Raw genomic sequence first — 16,352 nt, 5'->3', positions numbered from 1 at the left:
CCATGGGTCTCAACTCTCCAGGTTTAAGGGATTCTTCCTTCAGCTAAAACATGCATGTGGAACCCAGAGTATGATCCACCGTGTGATCGGGAAACGTGTTCCAATGTGTCTCAGTTTTCGTCCCCTGGTACTCGGGTGCAACATTCCAGACGCTTTACTAACACTCTCCCCACTTGGAGAGTCAGTGCCTTTAACCTCCTGTTTGGCCCAGTTTGCAATTTCTGCGGAAAATGAACAGGAATAGGGAGAACCAATGAGAGACTAGCTGGAGGTGTCTGGAGGGGCAAATTTAACTCTCATTTCCCACCAGGAAGAGGAATTAACCAAAGGCTCAGCGTGCCGTGCCGGAACCACACTAGGGCCTGAAGCAATCCTGCAGTGTTGAGGCCAGCTCACAAGAAAGCGGGTTGAAGAAAGGAGCTCAGGGGCACTGTCATTCACAAACCTGCAGAGTTATAAATGACAGCTATCGTCCAAAAATATATTGAAGTAAGGCTGACAAGAGGACTTGAAAGTGGAGCAGAATTGCAGGAAACCGATTTCAGGAGGTAGACTGGAATTGCATGTAAAGCATAGGAAAAGAGGCAGAACGTCCACAATGATGCACTTGGCCAAAAAGGGCGTATGCGTTTTTTCCTGAATATATTCAGGAAAAAACGCATACGCCCTTTTTAGCCAACCAAGCAAGCTTGCAAAGGAAATCTGCACTACAATGACGTCTCTCTGCCCCCCGGTCAAAAGGGCCATCTGAAAAAAGTGTAAAATCCAGAAAGGCAGGACAGGCCATGGAGAACTGGGAGCCTTGTTATGCTGATGGGCGGGATGTAAACTGCCAACAGCCACTCGGGAGAAGTGTATGGTGTTTCCTGAAACATCTAAAAAACAAAGCAACAGAGCCTAGGGCACTTCCACTTATGGTCCTATAGCCTTGGGAAATTAAAATCAAAAAGACACAGCCACCCCAAATTTGGGACGGCTCTGTTTACAAGAACCTCATTTACGGTACAAGGTCAATATCGCAGAAAGTGAAAAATGGATAAAGAAGTTGTGGTACTTACGTACAATGCAATATCACTCAGCAATGAAATCTATGTCATCAGGCCCGTAGCAGCATAATGAGTGGATTCAGGTATGATGATTCTAACTGACATAAGTCACACAGAAAAAGAAACATCATAAGATAACACTAGTACACGGAATGTAAACTTGGCTACACAGGAACTGGATTACAAAACAGAACAGGGTCTCAAATGTAGAAAACCAACTTATGCTTGCTTAAGGGGAAAGGTGAGTTGGGGTGCTGCATAAAACCAGAGATTGAAATGAGCACAGATAAAGTTCCTTAATCCAAATATGGAATAGTCAAGAGGTACTCCTTGCTCAACGAAATGGACTCAACACCCCATATTAAACGTGTAAGAATGTATCTGACTAGTAAGTATCTTAAAACCTATGGATTGCTATGTCTCCGAAAGAGAATCAAGCGTGTGTACAGGGGCATAAACGCAGCAGTGATAGGATTGGAGAGGTTCGGTGAGCAAATGAAGACCCTTTGAAGTCGTATTGCATGGTACCCATTCCACGGATCTCAACTCTCCAGGTTTAAGGGATTCTTCCTTCAGCTAAAACATGCATGTGGAACCCAGAGTATGATCAACCGTGTGATCGGGAGACGTGTCAAATATGTCTCAGTTTTTGTTCCCTGGTACTCGGGTGCAACATTCCAGACGCTTTGCTAACACTCTCCCGTCTTGGAGAGTCAGTGCCTTTAACCTCCTGTTTGGCCCAGTTTGCAATTTCTGCGGAAGATGAACAGGAATAGTGAGGACCAATGAGAGACTAGCTGGAGGTGTCTGGATGGGCAAATTTAACTCTCATTTCCCACCAGGAAGAGGAATTAACCAAAGGCTCAACTTGCCATGCCGGAACCACACTAGGGCCTGAATCAATCCTGCGGTGTTGCGGCCAGCTCACAAGAAAGCGTGTTGAAGAAAGGAGCTCAGGGGCACTGTCATTCACAAACCTGCAGAGTTATAAATGACAGCTATCGTCCAAAAATACATTGAAGTAAGGCTGCCAAGAGGACTTGAAACCGGGGCAGAATAGCAGGCAACCGATTTCAGGAGGTAGACTGGAATTGCATGTAAAGCATAGGAAAAGAGGCAGAACGTCCACAATGATGCACTTGGCCAAAAAGGGCGTATGCGTTTTTTCCTGAATATATTCAAGAAAAAAACGCATACGCCCTTTTTGGCCAACCAAGCAAGCTTGCAAAGGAAATCTGCACTACAATGAAGTCTCACTGCCCCCCCCCACCCCCGACAAAAGGGCCATCTGAAAAAAGTGTAAAATCCAGAAAGGCAGAACAGGCCATGGAGAACTGGGAGCCTTGTTATGCTGATGGGCGGGATGTAAATTGCCAACAGCCACTGGGGAGCAGTGTATGGTGTTTCCTGAAACATCTAAAAAACAAAGCAACAGAGCCTAGGGCACTTCCACTTATAGTCCTATAGCTTAGGGAAATTAAAATCAAAAAGACACAGCCACCCCAAAGTTTGGGACGGCTCTGTTTACAAGAACCTCGTTTACAGTACAAGTTCAATATCGCAGAAAGCGAAAAATGGATAAAGAAGTTGTGGTACTTACGTACAATGCAATATCACTCAGCAATGAAATCTATGTCATCAGGCCCGTAGCAGCATAATGAGTGGATTCAGGTACGATGATTCTAAGTGAAATAAGTCACACAGGAAAAGAAACATCATAAGATATCACTAATACACGGAATGTAAACTTGGCTACACAGGAACTGAATTACAAAACAGAACAGGGTCTCAAATGTAGAAAGCCAACTTATGCTTGCTTAAGGGGAAAGGTGAGTTGGGGTGCTGCATAAAACCAGAGATTGAAATTAGCACAGATACCGTTCCATAAGCCAAATATGTAATAGACAAGAGCTACTCCTTGCTCAACGAAGTGGACTCAACACCCCATATTAAACGCCTAAGAATATACCTGACTAGTAAGAATCTTAAAACCTATGGATTTATATGTCTCCGAAAGAGAATCAAGCGTGTGTACAGCGGCATAAACGCAGCAGTGATAGGATTGGTGAGGTTCGGTGAGCAAATGCAGACCCTTTGAAGTTATATTGCATGGTAACCATTCCATGGGTCTCAACTCTCCAGGTTTAAGGGATTCTTCCTTCAGCTAAAACATGCATGTGGAACCCAGAGTATGATCCACCGTGTGATCGGGAAACGTGTTCCAATATGTCTCAGTTTTCGTCCCCTGGTACTCGGGTACAACATTCCAGACGCTTTACTAACACTCTCCCCACTTGGAGAGTCAGAGCCTTTAACCTCCTGTTTGGCCCAGTTTGCAATTTCTGCGGAAGATGAACAGGAATAGGGAGAACCAATGAGAGACTAGCTGGAGGTGTCTCGACGGGCAAATTGAACTCTCATTTCCCACCAGGAAGAGGAATTAACCAAAGGCTCAGCGTGCCGTGCCGGAACCACATTAGGGCCTGAAGCAATCCTGCGGTGTTGCGGCCAGCTCACAAGAAAGCGAGTTGAAGAAAGTAGCTCAGGGGCACTGTAATTCACAAACCTGCAGACTTATAAATGACAGCTATCGTCCAAAAATATACTGAAGTAAGGCTGCCAAGAGGACTTGAAAGCGGGGCAGAATTGCAGGAAACCGATTTCAGGAGGTAGACTGGAATTGCATTTAAAGCATAGGAAAAGAGGCAGAACGTCCACAATGATGCACTTGGCCAAAAAGGGCGTATGCGTTTTTTCCTGAATATATTCAGGAAAAAACGCATACGCCCTTTTTGGCCAAACAAGCAAGCTTGCAAAGGAAATCTGCAGTACAATGAAGTCTCACTTCCCCCCGGTCAAAAGGGCCATCTGAAAAAAGTGTAAAATCCAGAAAGGCAGGACAGGCCATGGAGAACTGGGAGCCTTGTTATGCTGATGGGCGGAATGTAAATTGCCAACAGCCACTGGGGAGCAGTGTATGGTGTTTCCTGAAACATCTAAAAAACAAAGCAACACAGCCTAGGGCACTTCCACTTATGGTCCTATAGCTTAGGGAAATTAAAATCAAAAAGACACAGCCACCCCAAAGTTTGGGACGGCTCTGTTTACAAGAACCTCGTTTACGGTACAAGTTCAATATCGCAGAAAGTAAAATATGGATAAAGTAGTTGTGGTACTTACGTACAATGCAATATCCCTCAGCAATGAAATCTATGTCATCAGGCCTGTAGCAGCATAATGAGTGGATTCAGATATGATGATTCTAACTGAAAGAAGTCACACAGAAAAAGAAACATCATAAGATATCACTAATACACAGAATGTAAACTTGGCTACACAGGAACTGAATTACAAAACAGAACGGGGTCTCAAATTTAGAAAACCAACTTATGCTTGTTTAAGGGGAAAGGTGAGTTGGGGTGCTGCATAAAACCAGAGATTGAAATGAGCACAGATAAAGTTCCTTAAGCCAAATATGGAATAGTCAAGAGCTACTCCTTGCTCAACGAAATGGACTCAACACCCCATATTAAACGTGTAAGAATGTATCTGACTAGTAAGTATCTGAAAACCTATGGATTGCTGTGTCTCCGAAAGAGAATCAAGCGTGTGTACAGGGGCATAAACGCAGCAGTGATAGGATTGGAGAGGTTCGGTGAGCAAATGAAGACCGTTTGAAGTCATATTGCATGGTACCCATTCCACGGGTCTCTACTCTCCAGGTTTAAGGGATTCTTCCTTCAGCTAAAACATGCATGTGGAACCCAGAGTATGATCAACCGTGTGATCGGGAGATGTGTTCAAATATGTCTCAGTTTTCGTCCCCTGGTACTCGGGTGCAACATTCCAGACGCTTTACTAACACTCTCCCCACTTGGAGAGTCAGTGCCTTTAACCTCCTGGTGGCCCAGTTTGCAATTTCTGCGGAAGATGAACAGGAATAGGGAGAACCAATGAGAGACTAGCTGGAGGTGTCTGGACGGGCAAATTGAACTCTCATTTCCCACCGGGAAGAGGAATTAACCAAAGGCTCAGTGTGCCGTGCCAGTACCAGATTAGGGCCTGAAGCAATCCTGCGCTGGTGCGGCCAGCTCACAAGAAAGCGAGTTGAAGAAAGGAGCTCAGGGGTACTGTAATTCACAAACCTGCAGAGATATAAATGACAGCTATCGTCCAAAAATATACTGAAGTAAAGCTGCCAAGGGGACTTGAAAGCGGGGCAGAATTGCAGGAAACCGATTTCAGGAGGTAGACTGGAATTGCATTTAAAGCATAGGAAAAGAGGCAGAATGTCCACAATGATGCACTTGGCCAAAAAGGGCGTATGCGTTTTTTCCTGAATATATTCAGGAAAAAACGCATACGCCCTTTTTGGCCAACCAAGCAAGCTTGCAAAGGAAATCTGCACTACAATGACGTCTCTCTGCCCCCCGGTCAAAAGGGCCATCTGAAAAAAGTGTAAAATCCAGAAAGGCAGGACAGGCCATGGAGAACTGGGAGCCTTGTTATGCTGATGGGCGGTATGTAAATTGCCAACAGCCACTGGGGAGAAGTGTATGGTGTTTCCTGAAACATCTAAAAAACAAAGCAACAGAGCCTAGGGCACTTTCACTTATGGTCCTATAGCTTAGGGAAATTAAAATCAAAAAGACACAGCCACCCCAAAGTTTGGGACGGCTCTGTTTACAAGAACCTCGTTTACGGTACAAGTTCAATATCGCAGAAAGTGAAAAATGGATAAAGTAGTTGTGGTACTTACGTACAATGAAATATACCTCAGTAATGAAATCTATGTCATGAGGCCCGCAGCAGCATAATGAGTGGATTCAGGTATGATGATTCTAACTGAAATAAGTCACACAGAAAAAGAAACATCATAAGATAACACTAGTACACGGAATGTAAACTTGGCTACACAGGAACTGGATTACAAAACAGAACAGGGTCTCAAATGTAGAAAACCAACTTATGCTTGCTTAAGGGGAAAGGTGAGTTGGGGTGCTGCATAAAACCAGAGATTGAAATGAGCACAGATAAAGTTCCTTAAGCCAAATATGGAATAGACAAGAGCTACTCCTTGCTCAACGAAATGGACTCAACACCCCATATTAAACGCCTAAGCATGTACCTGAGTAGTAAGTATCTTAAAACCTATGGATTGCTATGTCTCCGAAAGAGAATCAAGCGTGTGTACAGGGGCATAAACGCAGCAGTGATAGGATTGGAGAGGTTCGGTGAGCAAATGAAGACCCTTTGAAGTCGTATTGCATGGTACCCATTCCACGGATCTCAACTCTCCAGGTTTAAGGGATTCTTCCTTCAGCTAAAACATGCATGTGGAACCCAGAGTATGATCAACCGTGTGATCAGGAGACGTGTCAAATATGTCTCAGTTTTTGTTCCCTGGTACTCGGGTGCAACATTCCAGACGCTTTGCTAACACTCTCCCGTCTTGGAGAGTCAGTGCCTTTAACCTCCTGTTTGGCCCAGTTTGCAATTTCTGCGGAAGATGAACAGGAATAGTGAGGACCAATGAGAGACTAGCTGGAGGTGTCTGGATGGGCAAATTTAACTCTCATTTCCCAGCAGGAAGAGGAATTAACCAAAGGCTCAACTTGCCATGCCGGAACCACACTAGGGCCTGAAGCAATCCTGCGGTGTTGCGGCCAGCTCACAAGAAAGCGTGTTGAAGAAAGGAGCTCAGGGGCACTGTCATTCACAAACCTGCAGAGTTATAAATGACAGCTATCGTCCAAAAATACATTGAAGTAAGGCTGCCAAGAGGACTTGAAAGCGGGGCAGAATAGCAGGCAACCGATTTCAGGAGGTAGACTGGAATTGCATGTAAAGCATAGGAAAAGAGGCAGAACGTCCACAATGATGCACTTGGCCAAAAAGGGCGTATGCGTTTTTTCCTGAATATATTCAGGAAAAAAACGCATACGGCCTTTTTGGCCAACCAAGCAAGCTTGCAAAGGAAATCTGCACTACAATGAAGTCTCACTGCCCCCCCCCACCCCCGTCAAAAGGGCCATCTGAAAAAAGTGTAAAATCCAGAAAGGCAGAACAGGCCATGGAGAACTGGGAGCCTTGTTATGCTGATGGGCGGGATGTAAATTGCCAACAGCCACTGGGGAGCAGTGTATGGTGTTTCCTGAAACATCTAAAAAACAAAGCAACAGAGCCTAGGGCACTTCCACTTATGGTCCTATAGCTTAGGGAAATTAAAATCAAAAAGACACAGCCACCCCAAAGTTTGGGACGGCTCTGTTTACAAGAACCTCGTTTACGGTACAAGTTCAATATCGCAGAAAGTGAAATATGGATAAAGTAGTTGTGGTACTTACGTACAATGCAATATCCCTCAGCAATGACATCTATGTCATCAGGCCCGTAGCAGCATAATGAGTGGATTCAGGTATGATGATTCTAACTGAAATAAGTCACACAGAAAAAGAAACATCATAAGATATCACTAATACACGGAATGTAAACTTGGCTACAGAGGAACTGAATTACAAAACAGAACAGGGTCTCAAATTTAGAAAACCAACTTATGCTTGCTTAAGGGGAAAGGTGAGTTGGGGTGCTGCATAAAACCAGAGATTGAAATCAGCACAGATAAAGTTCCTTAAGCCTAATATGTAACAGACAAGAGCTACTCCTTGCTCAACGAAGTGGACTCAACACCCCATATTAAACGCCTAAGAATATACCTGACTAGTAAGAATCTTAAAACCTATGGATTTATATGTCTCCGAAAGAGAATCAAGCGTGTGTACAGCGGCATAAACGCAGCAGTGATAGGATTGGTGAGGTTCGGTGAGCAAATGCAGACCCTTTGAAGTTATATTGCATGGTAACCATTCCATGGGTCTCAACTCTCCAGGTTTAAGGGATTCTTCCTTCAGCTAAAACATGCATGTGGAACCCAGAGTATGATCCACCGTGTGATCGGGAAACGTGTTCCAATGTGTCTCAGTTTTCGTCCCCTGGTACTCGGGTGCAACATTCCAGACGCTTTACTAACACTCTCCCCACTTGGAGAGTCAGTGCCTTTAACCTCCTGTTTGGCCCAGTTTGCAATTTCTGCGGAAAATGAACAGGAATAGGGAGAACCAATGAGAGACTAGCTGGAGGTGTCTGGAGGGGCAAATTTAACTCTCATTTCCCACCAGGAAGAGGAATTAACCAAAGGCTCAGCGTGCCGTGCCGGAACCACACTAGGGCCTGAAGCAATCCTGCAGTGTTGAGGCCAGCTCACAAGAAAGCGGGTTGAAGAAAGGAGCTCAGGGGCACTGTCATTCACAAACCTGCAGAGTTATAAATGACAGCTATCGTCCAAAAATATATTGAAGTAAGGCTGACAAGAGGACTTGAAAGTGGAGCAGAATTGCAGGAAACCGATTTCAGGAGGTAGACTGGAATTGCATGTAAAGCATAGGAAAAGAGGCAGAACGTCCACAATGATGCACTTGGCCAAAAAGGGCGTATGCGTTTTTTCCTGAATATATTCAGGAAAAAACGCATACGCCCTTTTTGGCCAACCAAGCAAGCTTGCAAAGGAAATCTGCACTACAATGACGTCTCTCTGCCCCCCGGTCAAAAGGGCCATCTGAAAAAAGTGTAAAATCCAGAAAGGCAGGACAGGCCATGGAGAACTGGGAGCCTTGTTATGCTGATGGGCGGGATGTAAACTGCCAACAGCCACTCGGGAGAAGTGTATGGTGTTTCCTGAAACATCTAAAAAACAAAGCAACAGAGCCTAGGGCACTTCCACTTATGGTCCTATAGCCTTGGGAAATTAAAATCAAAAAGACACAGCCACCCCAAATTTGGGACGGCTCTGTTTACAAGAACCTCATTTACGGTACAAGGTCAATATCGCAGAAAGTGAAAAATGGATAAAGAAGTTGTGGTACTTACGTACAATGCAATATCACTCAGCAATGAAATCTATGTCATCAGGCCCGTAGCAGCATAATGAGTGGATTCAGGTATGATGATTCTAACTGACATAAGTCACACAGAAAAAGAAACATCATAAGATAACACTAGTACACGGAATGTAAACTTGGCTACACAGGAACTGGATTACAAAACAGAACAGGGTCTCAAATGTAGAAAACCAACTTATGCTTGCTTAAGGGGAAAGGTGAGTTGGGGTGCTGCATAAAACCAGAGATTGAAATGAGCACAGATAAAGTTCCTTAATCCAAATATGGAATAGTCAAGAGCTACTCCTTGCTCAACGAAATGGACTCAACACCCCATATTAAACGTGTAAGAATGTATCTGACTAGTAAGTATCTTAAAACCTATGGATTGCTATGTCTCCGAAAGAGAATCAAGCGTGTGTACAGGGGCATAAACGTAGCAGTGATAGGATTGGAGAGGTTCGGTGAGCAAATGAAGACCCTTTGAAGTCGTATTGCATGGTACCCATTCCACGGATCTCAACTCTCCAGGTTTAAGGGATTCTTCCTTCAGCTAAAACATGCATGTGGAACCCAGAGTATGATCAACCGTGTGATCGGGAGACGTGTCAAATATGTCTCAGTTTTTGTTCCCTGGTACTCGGGTGCAACATTCCAGACGCTTTGCTAACACTCTCCCGTCTTGGAGAGTCAGTGCCTTTAACCTCCTGTTTGGCCCAGTTTGCAATTTCTGCGGAAGATGAACAGGAATAGTGAGGACCAATGAGAGACTAGCTGGAGGTGTCTGGATGGGCAAATTTAACTCTCATTTCCCACCAGGAAGAGGAATTAACCAAAGGCTCAACTTGCCATGCCGGAACCACACTAGGGCCTGAATCAATCCTGCGGTGTTGCGGCCAGCTCACAAGAAAGCGTGTTGAAGAAAGGAGCTCAGGGGCACTGTCATTCACAAACCTGCAGAGTTATAAATGACAGCTATCGTCCAAAAATACATTGAAGTAAGGCTGCCAAGAGGACTTGAAACCGGGGCAGAATAGCAGGCAACCGATTTCAGGAGGTAGACTGGAATTGCATGTAAAGCATAGGAAAAGAGGCAGAACGTCCACAATGATGCACTTGGCCAAAAAGGGCGTATGCGTTTTTTCCTGAATATATTCAAGAAAAAAACGCATACGCCCTTTTTGGCCAACCAAGCAAGCTTGCAAAGGAAATCTGCACTACAATGAAGTCTCACTGCCCCCCCCCACCCCCGACAAAAGGGCCATCTGAAAAAAGTGTAAAATCCAGAAAGGCAGAACAGGCCATGGAGAACTGGGAGCCTTGTTATGCTGATGGGCGGGATGTAAATTGCCAACAGCCACTGGGGAGCAGTGTATGGTGTTTCCTGAAACATCTAAAAAACAAAGCAACAGAGCCTAGGGCACTTCCACTTATAGTCCTATAGCTTAGGGAAATTAAAATCAAAAAGACACAGCCACCCCAAAGTTTGGGACGGCTCTGTTTACAAGAACCTCGTTTACAGTACAAGTTCAATATCGCAGAAAGCGAAAAATGGATAAAGAAGTTGTGGTACTTACGTACAATGCAATATCACTCAGCAATGAAATCTATGTCATCAGGCCCGTAGCAGCATAATGAGTGGATTCAGGTACGATGATTCTAAGTGAAATAAGTCACACAGGAAAAGAAACATCATAAGATATCACTAATACACGGAATGTAAACTTGGCTACACAGGAACTGAATTACAAAACAGAACAGGGTCTCAAATGTAGAAAGCCAACTTATGCTTGCTTAAGGGGAAAGGTGAGTTGGGGTGCTGCATAAAACCAGAGATTGAAATTAGCACAGATACCGTTCCATAAGCCAAATATGTAATAGACAAGAGCTACTCCTTGCTCAACGAAGTGGACTCAACACCCCATATTAAACGCCTAAGAATATACCTGACTAGTAAGAATCTTAAAACCTATGGATTTATATGTCTCCGAAAGAGAATCAAGCGTGTGTACAGCGGCATAAACGCAGCAGTGATAGGACTGGTGAGGTTCGGTGAGCAAATGCAGACCCTTTGAAGTTATATTGCATGGTAACCATTCCATGGGTCTCAACTCTCCAGGTTTAAGGGATTCTTCCTTCAGCTAAAACATGCATGTGGAACCCAGAGTATGATCAACCATGTGATCGGGAGACGTGTTCAAATATGTCTCAGTTCTCGTACCCTGGTACTCGGGTGCAACATTCCAGACCCTTACTAACACTCTCCACACTTGGAGAGTCAGTCCCTTTAACCTCCTGTTTGGCCCAGTTTGCAATTTCTGCGGAAGATGAACAGGAATAGCGAGAATCAATGAGAGACTAGCTGGAGGTGTCTGGATGGGCAAATTTAACTCTCATTTCCCACCAGGAAGAGGAATTAACCAAAGGCTCAGCGTGCCGTGCCAGAACCAGATTAGGGCCTGAAGACATCATGCGGTGTTGCGGCCAGGCACAAGAAAGCAAGTTGAAGAAAGGAGCTCAGGGGCACTGTAATTCACAAACCTGCAGAGTTATAAATGACAGCTATCGTCCAAAAATAGACTGAAGTAAGGCTGCCAAGAGGACTTGAAAGCGGGGCAGAATTGCAGGAAACCGATTTCAGGAGGTAGACTGGAATTGCATTGAAAGCATAAGAAAAGAGGCAGAACGTCCACAATGATGCACTTGGCCAAAAAGGGTGTATGCGTTTTTTCCTGAATATATTCAGGAAAAAACGCATACGCCCTTCTTGGCCAACCAAGCAAACTTGCAAAGGAAATCTGCACTACAATGAAGTCTCACTTCTCCCCGGTTAAAAGGGCCATCTGAAAAAAGTGTAAAATCCAGAAAGGCAGGACAGGCCATGGAGAACTGGGACCCTTGTTATGCTGATGGGCGGGATGTAAATTGCCAACAGACACTCAGGAGAAATGTATGGTGTTTCCTGAAACATCTAAAAAACAAAGCAACAGAGCCTAGGGCACTTCCACTTATGGTCCTATAGCTTAGGGAAATTAAAATCAAAAAGACACAGCCACCCCAAAGTTTGGGACGCGTCCGTTTACAAGAACCTCGTTTACCGTACAAGTTCAATATCACAGAAAGTGAAAAATGGATAAAGAACTTGAGGTACTTACGTACAATGCAGTATCACTCAGCAATGAAATCTATGTCATCAGGCCCGTCGCAGCATAATGAGTGGATTCAGGTACGATGATTCTAACTGAAATAAGTCACACAGAAAAAGAAACATCATAAGATATCACTAATACACGGAATGTAAACTTGGCTACACAGGAACTGCATTCCAAAACAGAACAGGGTCTCAAATTTAGAAAACCAACTTATGCTTGCTTAAGGGGAAAGGTGAGTTGGGGTGCTGCATAAAACCAGAGATTGAAATGAGCACAGATAAAGTTCCTTAAGCCAAATATGGAATAGACAAGAGCTACTCCTTGCTCAACGAAATGGACCCAACACCGCATATTAAACGCCTAAGAATGTACCTGACTAGTAAGTATCATAAAACCTATGGATTGCTATGTCTCCAAAAGAGAATCAAGCGTGTGTACAGGGGCATAAACGCAGCAGTGATAGGATTGGAGAGGTTCGGTGAGCAAATGAAGACCCTTTGAAGTCATATTGCATGGGACCCATTCCACGGGTCTCAACTCTGCAGGTTTAAAGTATTCTTCCTTCAGCTAAAACATGCATGTGGAACACAGAGTATGATCAACCGTGTGAACGGGAGACGTGTTCAAATATGTCTCAGTTTTCCTCCCCTGGTACTCGGGTGCAACATTCCAGACGCTTTACTAACACTCTCCCCACTTGGAGAGTCAGCGCCTTTAACCTCCTGTTTGGCCCAGTTTGCAATTTCTGCGGAAGATGAACAGGAATAGCGAGAACCAATGAGAGGCTAGCTGGAGGTGTCTGGACGGGCAAATTTAACTCTCATTTCCCACCAGGATGAGGAAATAACCAAAGGCTCAGCATGCCGTGCCGGAACCAGATTAGGGCCTGAAGCCATCCTGCGGTGTTGCGGCCAGGTCACAAGAAAGCGAGTTGAAGAAAGGAGCTCAGGGGCACTGTAATTCACAAACCTGCAGGGTTATAAATGACAGCTATCGTCCAAAAATAGACTGAAGTAAGGCTGCCAAGAGGACTTGAAAGCGGGGCAGAATTGCAGGAAACCAATTTCAGGAGGTAGACTGGAATTGCATTGAAAGCATAGGAAAAGAGGCAGAACGTCCACAATGATGCACTTGGCCAAAAAGGGCGTATGCGTTTTTTCCTGAATATATTCAGGAAAAAACGCATACGCCCTTTTTGGCCAACCAAGCAAGCTTGCAAAGGAAATCTGCACTACAATGAAGTCTCACTTCCCCCCGGTCAAAAGGGCCATCTGAAAAAAGTGTAAAATCCAGAAAGGCAGGACAGGCCATGGAGAATTGGGAGCCTTGTTATGCTGTTGAGCGGGATGTAAATTGCCAAAAGACACTCGGGAGAAGTGTATGGTGTTTCCTGAAACATCTAAAAAACAAAGCAACAGAGCCTAGGGCACTTCCACTTATGGTCCTATAGCTTAGGGAAATTAAAATCAAAAAGACACAGCCACCCCAAAGTTTGGGACGCCTCTGTTTACAAGAACATCGTTTACCGTACAAGTTCAATATCACAGAAAGTGAAAAATGGATAAAGAACTTGTGGTATTTACGTACAATGCAGTATCACTCAGCAATGAAATCTATGTCATCAGGCCCGTAGCAGCATAACGAGTGGATTCAGGTACGATGATTCTAACTGAAATAAGTCACACAGAAAAAGAAACATCATAAGATATCAGTAATACACAGAATGTAAACTTGGCTACACAGGAACTGAATTACAGAACAGAACAGGGTCTGAAATTTAGAAAACCAACTTATGCTTGCTTAAGGGGAAAGTTGAGTTGGGGTGCTGCATAAAACCAGAGATCGAAATGAGCACAAAGTTCCTTAAGCCAAATATGGAATAGACAAGAGCTACTCCTTGCTCAATGAAATGGACTCAACACCGCATATTAAACGCCTAAGGATGTACCTGACTAGTAAGTATCTTAAAACCTATGGATTGCTATGTCTCTGAAAGAGAATCAAGCATGTGTACAGGGGCATAAACGCAGCAGTGATAGGACTGGAGAGGTTCGGTGAGCAAATGAAGACCCTTTGAAGTCATATTGCATGGTACCCATTACACGGGTCTCAACTCTCCAGGTTTAAGGTATTCTTCCTTCAGCTAAAACATGCATGTGGAACCCAGAGTATGATCAACCGTGTGATCGGGAGACGTGTTCAAATATGTCTCAGTTTTCCTCCCCTGGTACTCGGGTGCAACATTCCAGACGCTTTACTAACACTCTCCCCACTTGGAGAGTCAGCGCCTTTAACCTCCTGTTTGGCCCAGTTTGCAATTTCTGCAGTAGATGAACAGGAATAGGGAGAACCAATGAGAGAGTAGCTGGAGGTGTCTGGACGGGCAAATTTAACTCTCATTTCCCACCAGGAAGAGGAAATAACCAAAGGCTCAGCGTGCCGTGCCGGAACCAGATTAGGGCCTGAAGCCATCCTGCGGTGTTGCGGCCAGCTCAAAAGAAAGCGAGTTGAAGAAAGGAGTTCAGGGGCACTGTAATTCACAAACCTGCAGTTATAAATGACAGCTATCGTCCAAAAATAGACTGAAGTAAGGCTGCCAAGAGGACTTGAAAGCGGGGCAGAATTGCAGGAAACCGATTTCAGGAGGTAGACTGGAATTGCATTGAAAGCATAGGAAAAGAGGCAGAACGTCCACAATGATGCACTTGGCCAAAAAGGGCGTATGCGTTTTTTCCTGAATATATTCAGGAAAAAACGCATACGCCCTATTTGGCCAACCAAGCAAGCTTGCAAAGGAAATCTGCACTACAATGAAGTCTCACTTCCCCCCGGTCAAAAGGGCCATCTGAAAAAAGTGTAAAATCCAGAAAGGCAGGACAGGACATGGAGAACTGGGAGCCTTGTTATGCTGATGGGCGGGATGTAAATTGCCAACAGACACTAGGGAGAACTGTATGGTGTCTCCTGAAACATCTAAAAAACAAAGCAACAGAGCCTAGGGCACTTCCACTTATGGTCCTATAGATTAGGGAAATTAAAATCAAAATTACACAGCCACCCCAAAGTTTGGGACGCCTCTGTTTACAAGAACCTCGTTTACCGTACAAGTTCAATATCACAGAAAGTGAAAAATGGATAAAGAACTTGTGGTACTTACGTACAATGCAGTATCACTCAGCAATGAAATCTATGTCATCAGGCCCGTAGCAGCATAATGAGTGGATTCAGGTACGATGATTCTAACTGAAATAAGTCACACAGAAAAAGAAACATCATAAGATATCACTAATACACGGAATGTAAACTTGGCTACACAGGAACTGAATTCCAAAACAGAACAGGGTCTCAAATTTAGAAAACCAACTTATTCTTGCTTAAGGGTAAAGGTGAGTTGGGGTGCTGAATAAAACCAGAGATTCAAATGAGCACAGATAACGTTCCTTAAGCCAAATATGGTATAGACAAGAGCTACTCCTTGCTCAACGAAATGGACCCCACACCCCATATTAAATGCCTAAGAATGTACCTGACTAGTAAGTATCTTAAAACCTATGGATTGCTATGTCTCCGAAAGAGAATCAAGCGTATGTACCGGGGCATAAACACAGCAGTGATAGGATTGGAGAGGTTCGGTGAGCAAATGAAGACCCTTTGAAGTCATATTGCATGTTACCCATTCCACGGGTCTCAACTCTCCAGGTTTAAGGTATTCTTCCTTCAGCTAAAATATGCATGTGGAACCCGGAGTATGATCAACTGTGTGATCGGGAGACATGTTCAAATATGTCTCACTTTTGGTCCCCTGGTACTCGTGTGCAACATTCCAGACGCTTAACGAACACTCTCCCCACATGGAGAGTCAGTGCCTTTAACCTCCTGTTTGGCCCAGTTTGCTATTTCTGCGGAAGATGAACAGGAATAGGGAGAACCAATGATAGACTAGCTGGAGGTTTCTGGACGGGCAAATTTAACTCTCATTTCCCACCAGGAAGAGGAAATAACCAAAGGCTCAGCGTGCCGTGCCGGAACCAGATTAGGGCCTGAAGCCATCCTGCGGTGTTGCGGCCAGCTCAAAAGAAAGCGAGTTGAAGAAAGGAGCTCAGGGTCACTGTAATTCACAAACCTGTAGAGTTATAAATGACAGCTATCGTCCAAAAATACACTGAAGTAAGGCTGCCAAGAGGACTTGAAAGCGGGGCAGAATTGCACGAAACCGA

The 16,352-nt window shown here is 44.4% G+C and overlaps 1 long non-coding RNA gene across 2 annotated transcripts in view; it reads right to left on the bottom strand.

Moving 5' to 3' along the window:
• Nucleotides 1-16,352, bottom strand: part of LOC307181455 — a 947,438-nt gene that overhangs the window by 48,890 nt on the left and 882,196 nt on the right. The window lies entirely within an intron of this gene.

This window comes from Stenella coeruleoalba, assembly GCF_951394435.1.
Source record: "Stenella coeruleoalba genome assembly, contig: scaffold_111, whole genome shotgun sequence".
NCBI classification, from domain to species: Eukaryota; Metazoa; Chordata; class Mammalia; order Artiodactyla; family Delphinidae; genus Stenella; species Stenella coeruleoalba.
Note: the sequence above shows the minus strand (reverse complement) of the source record. Positions and strands in the feature narration are given on the sequence as shown.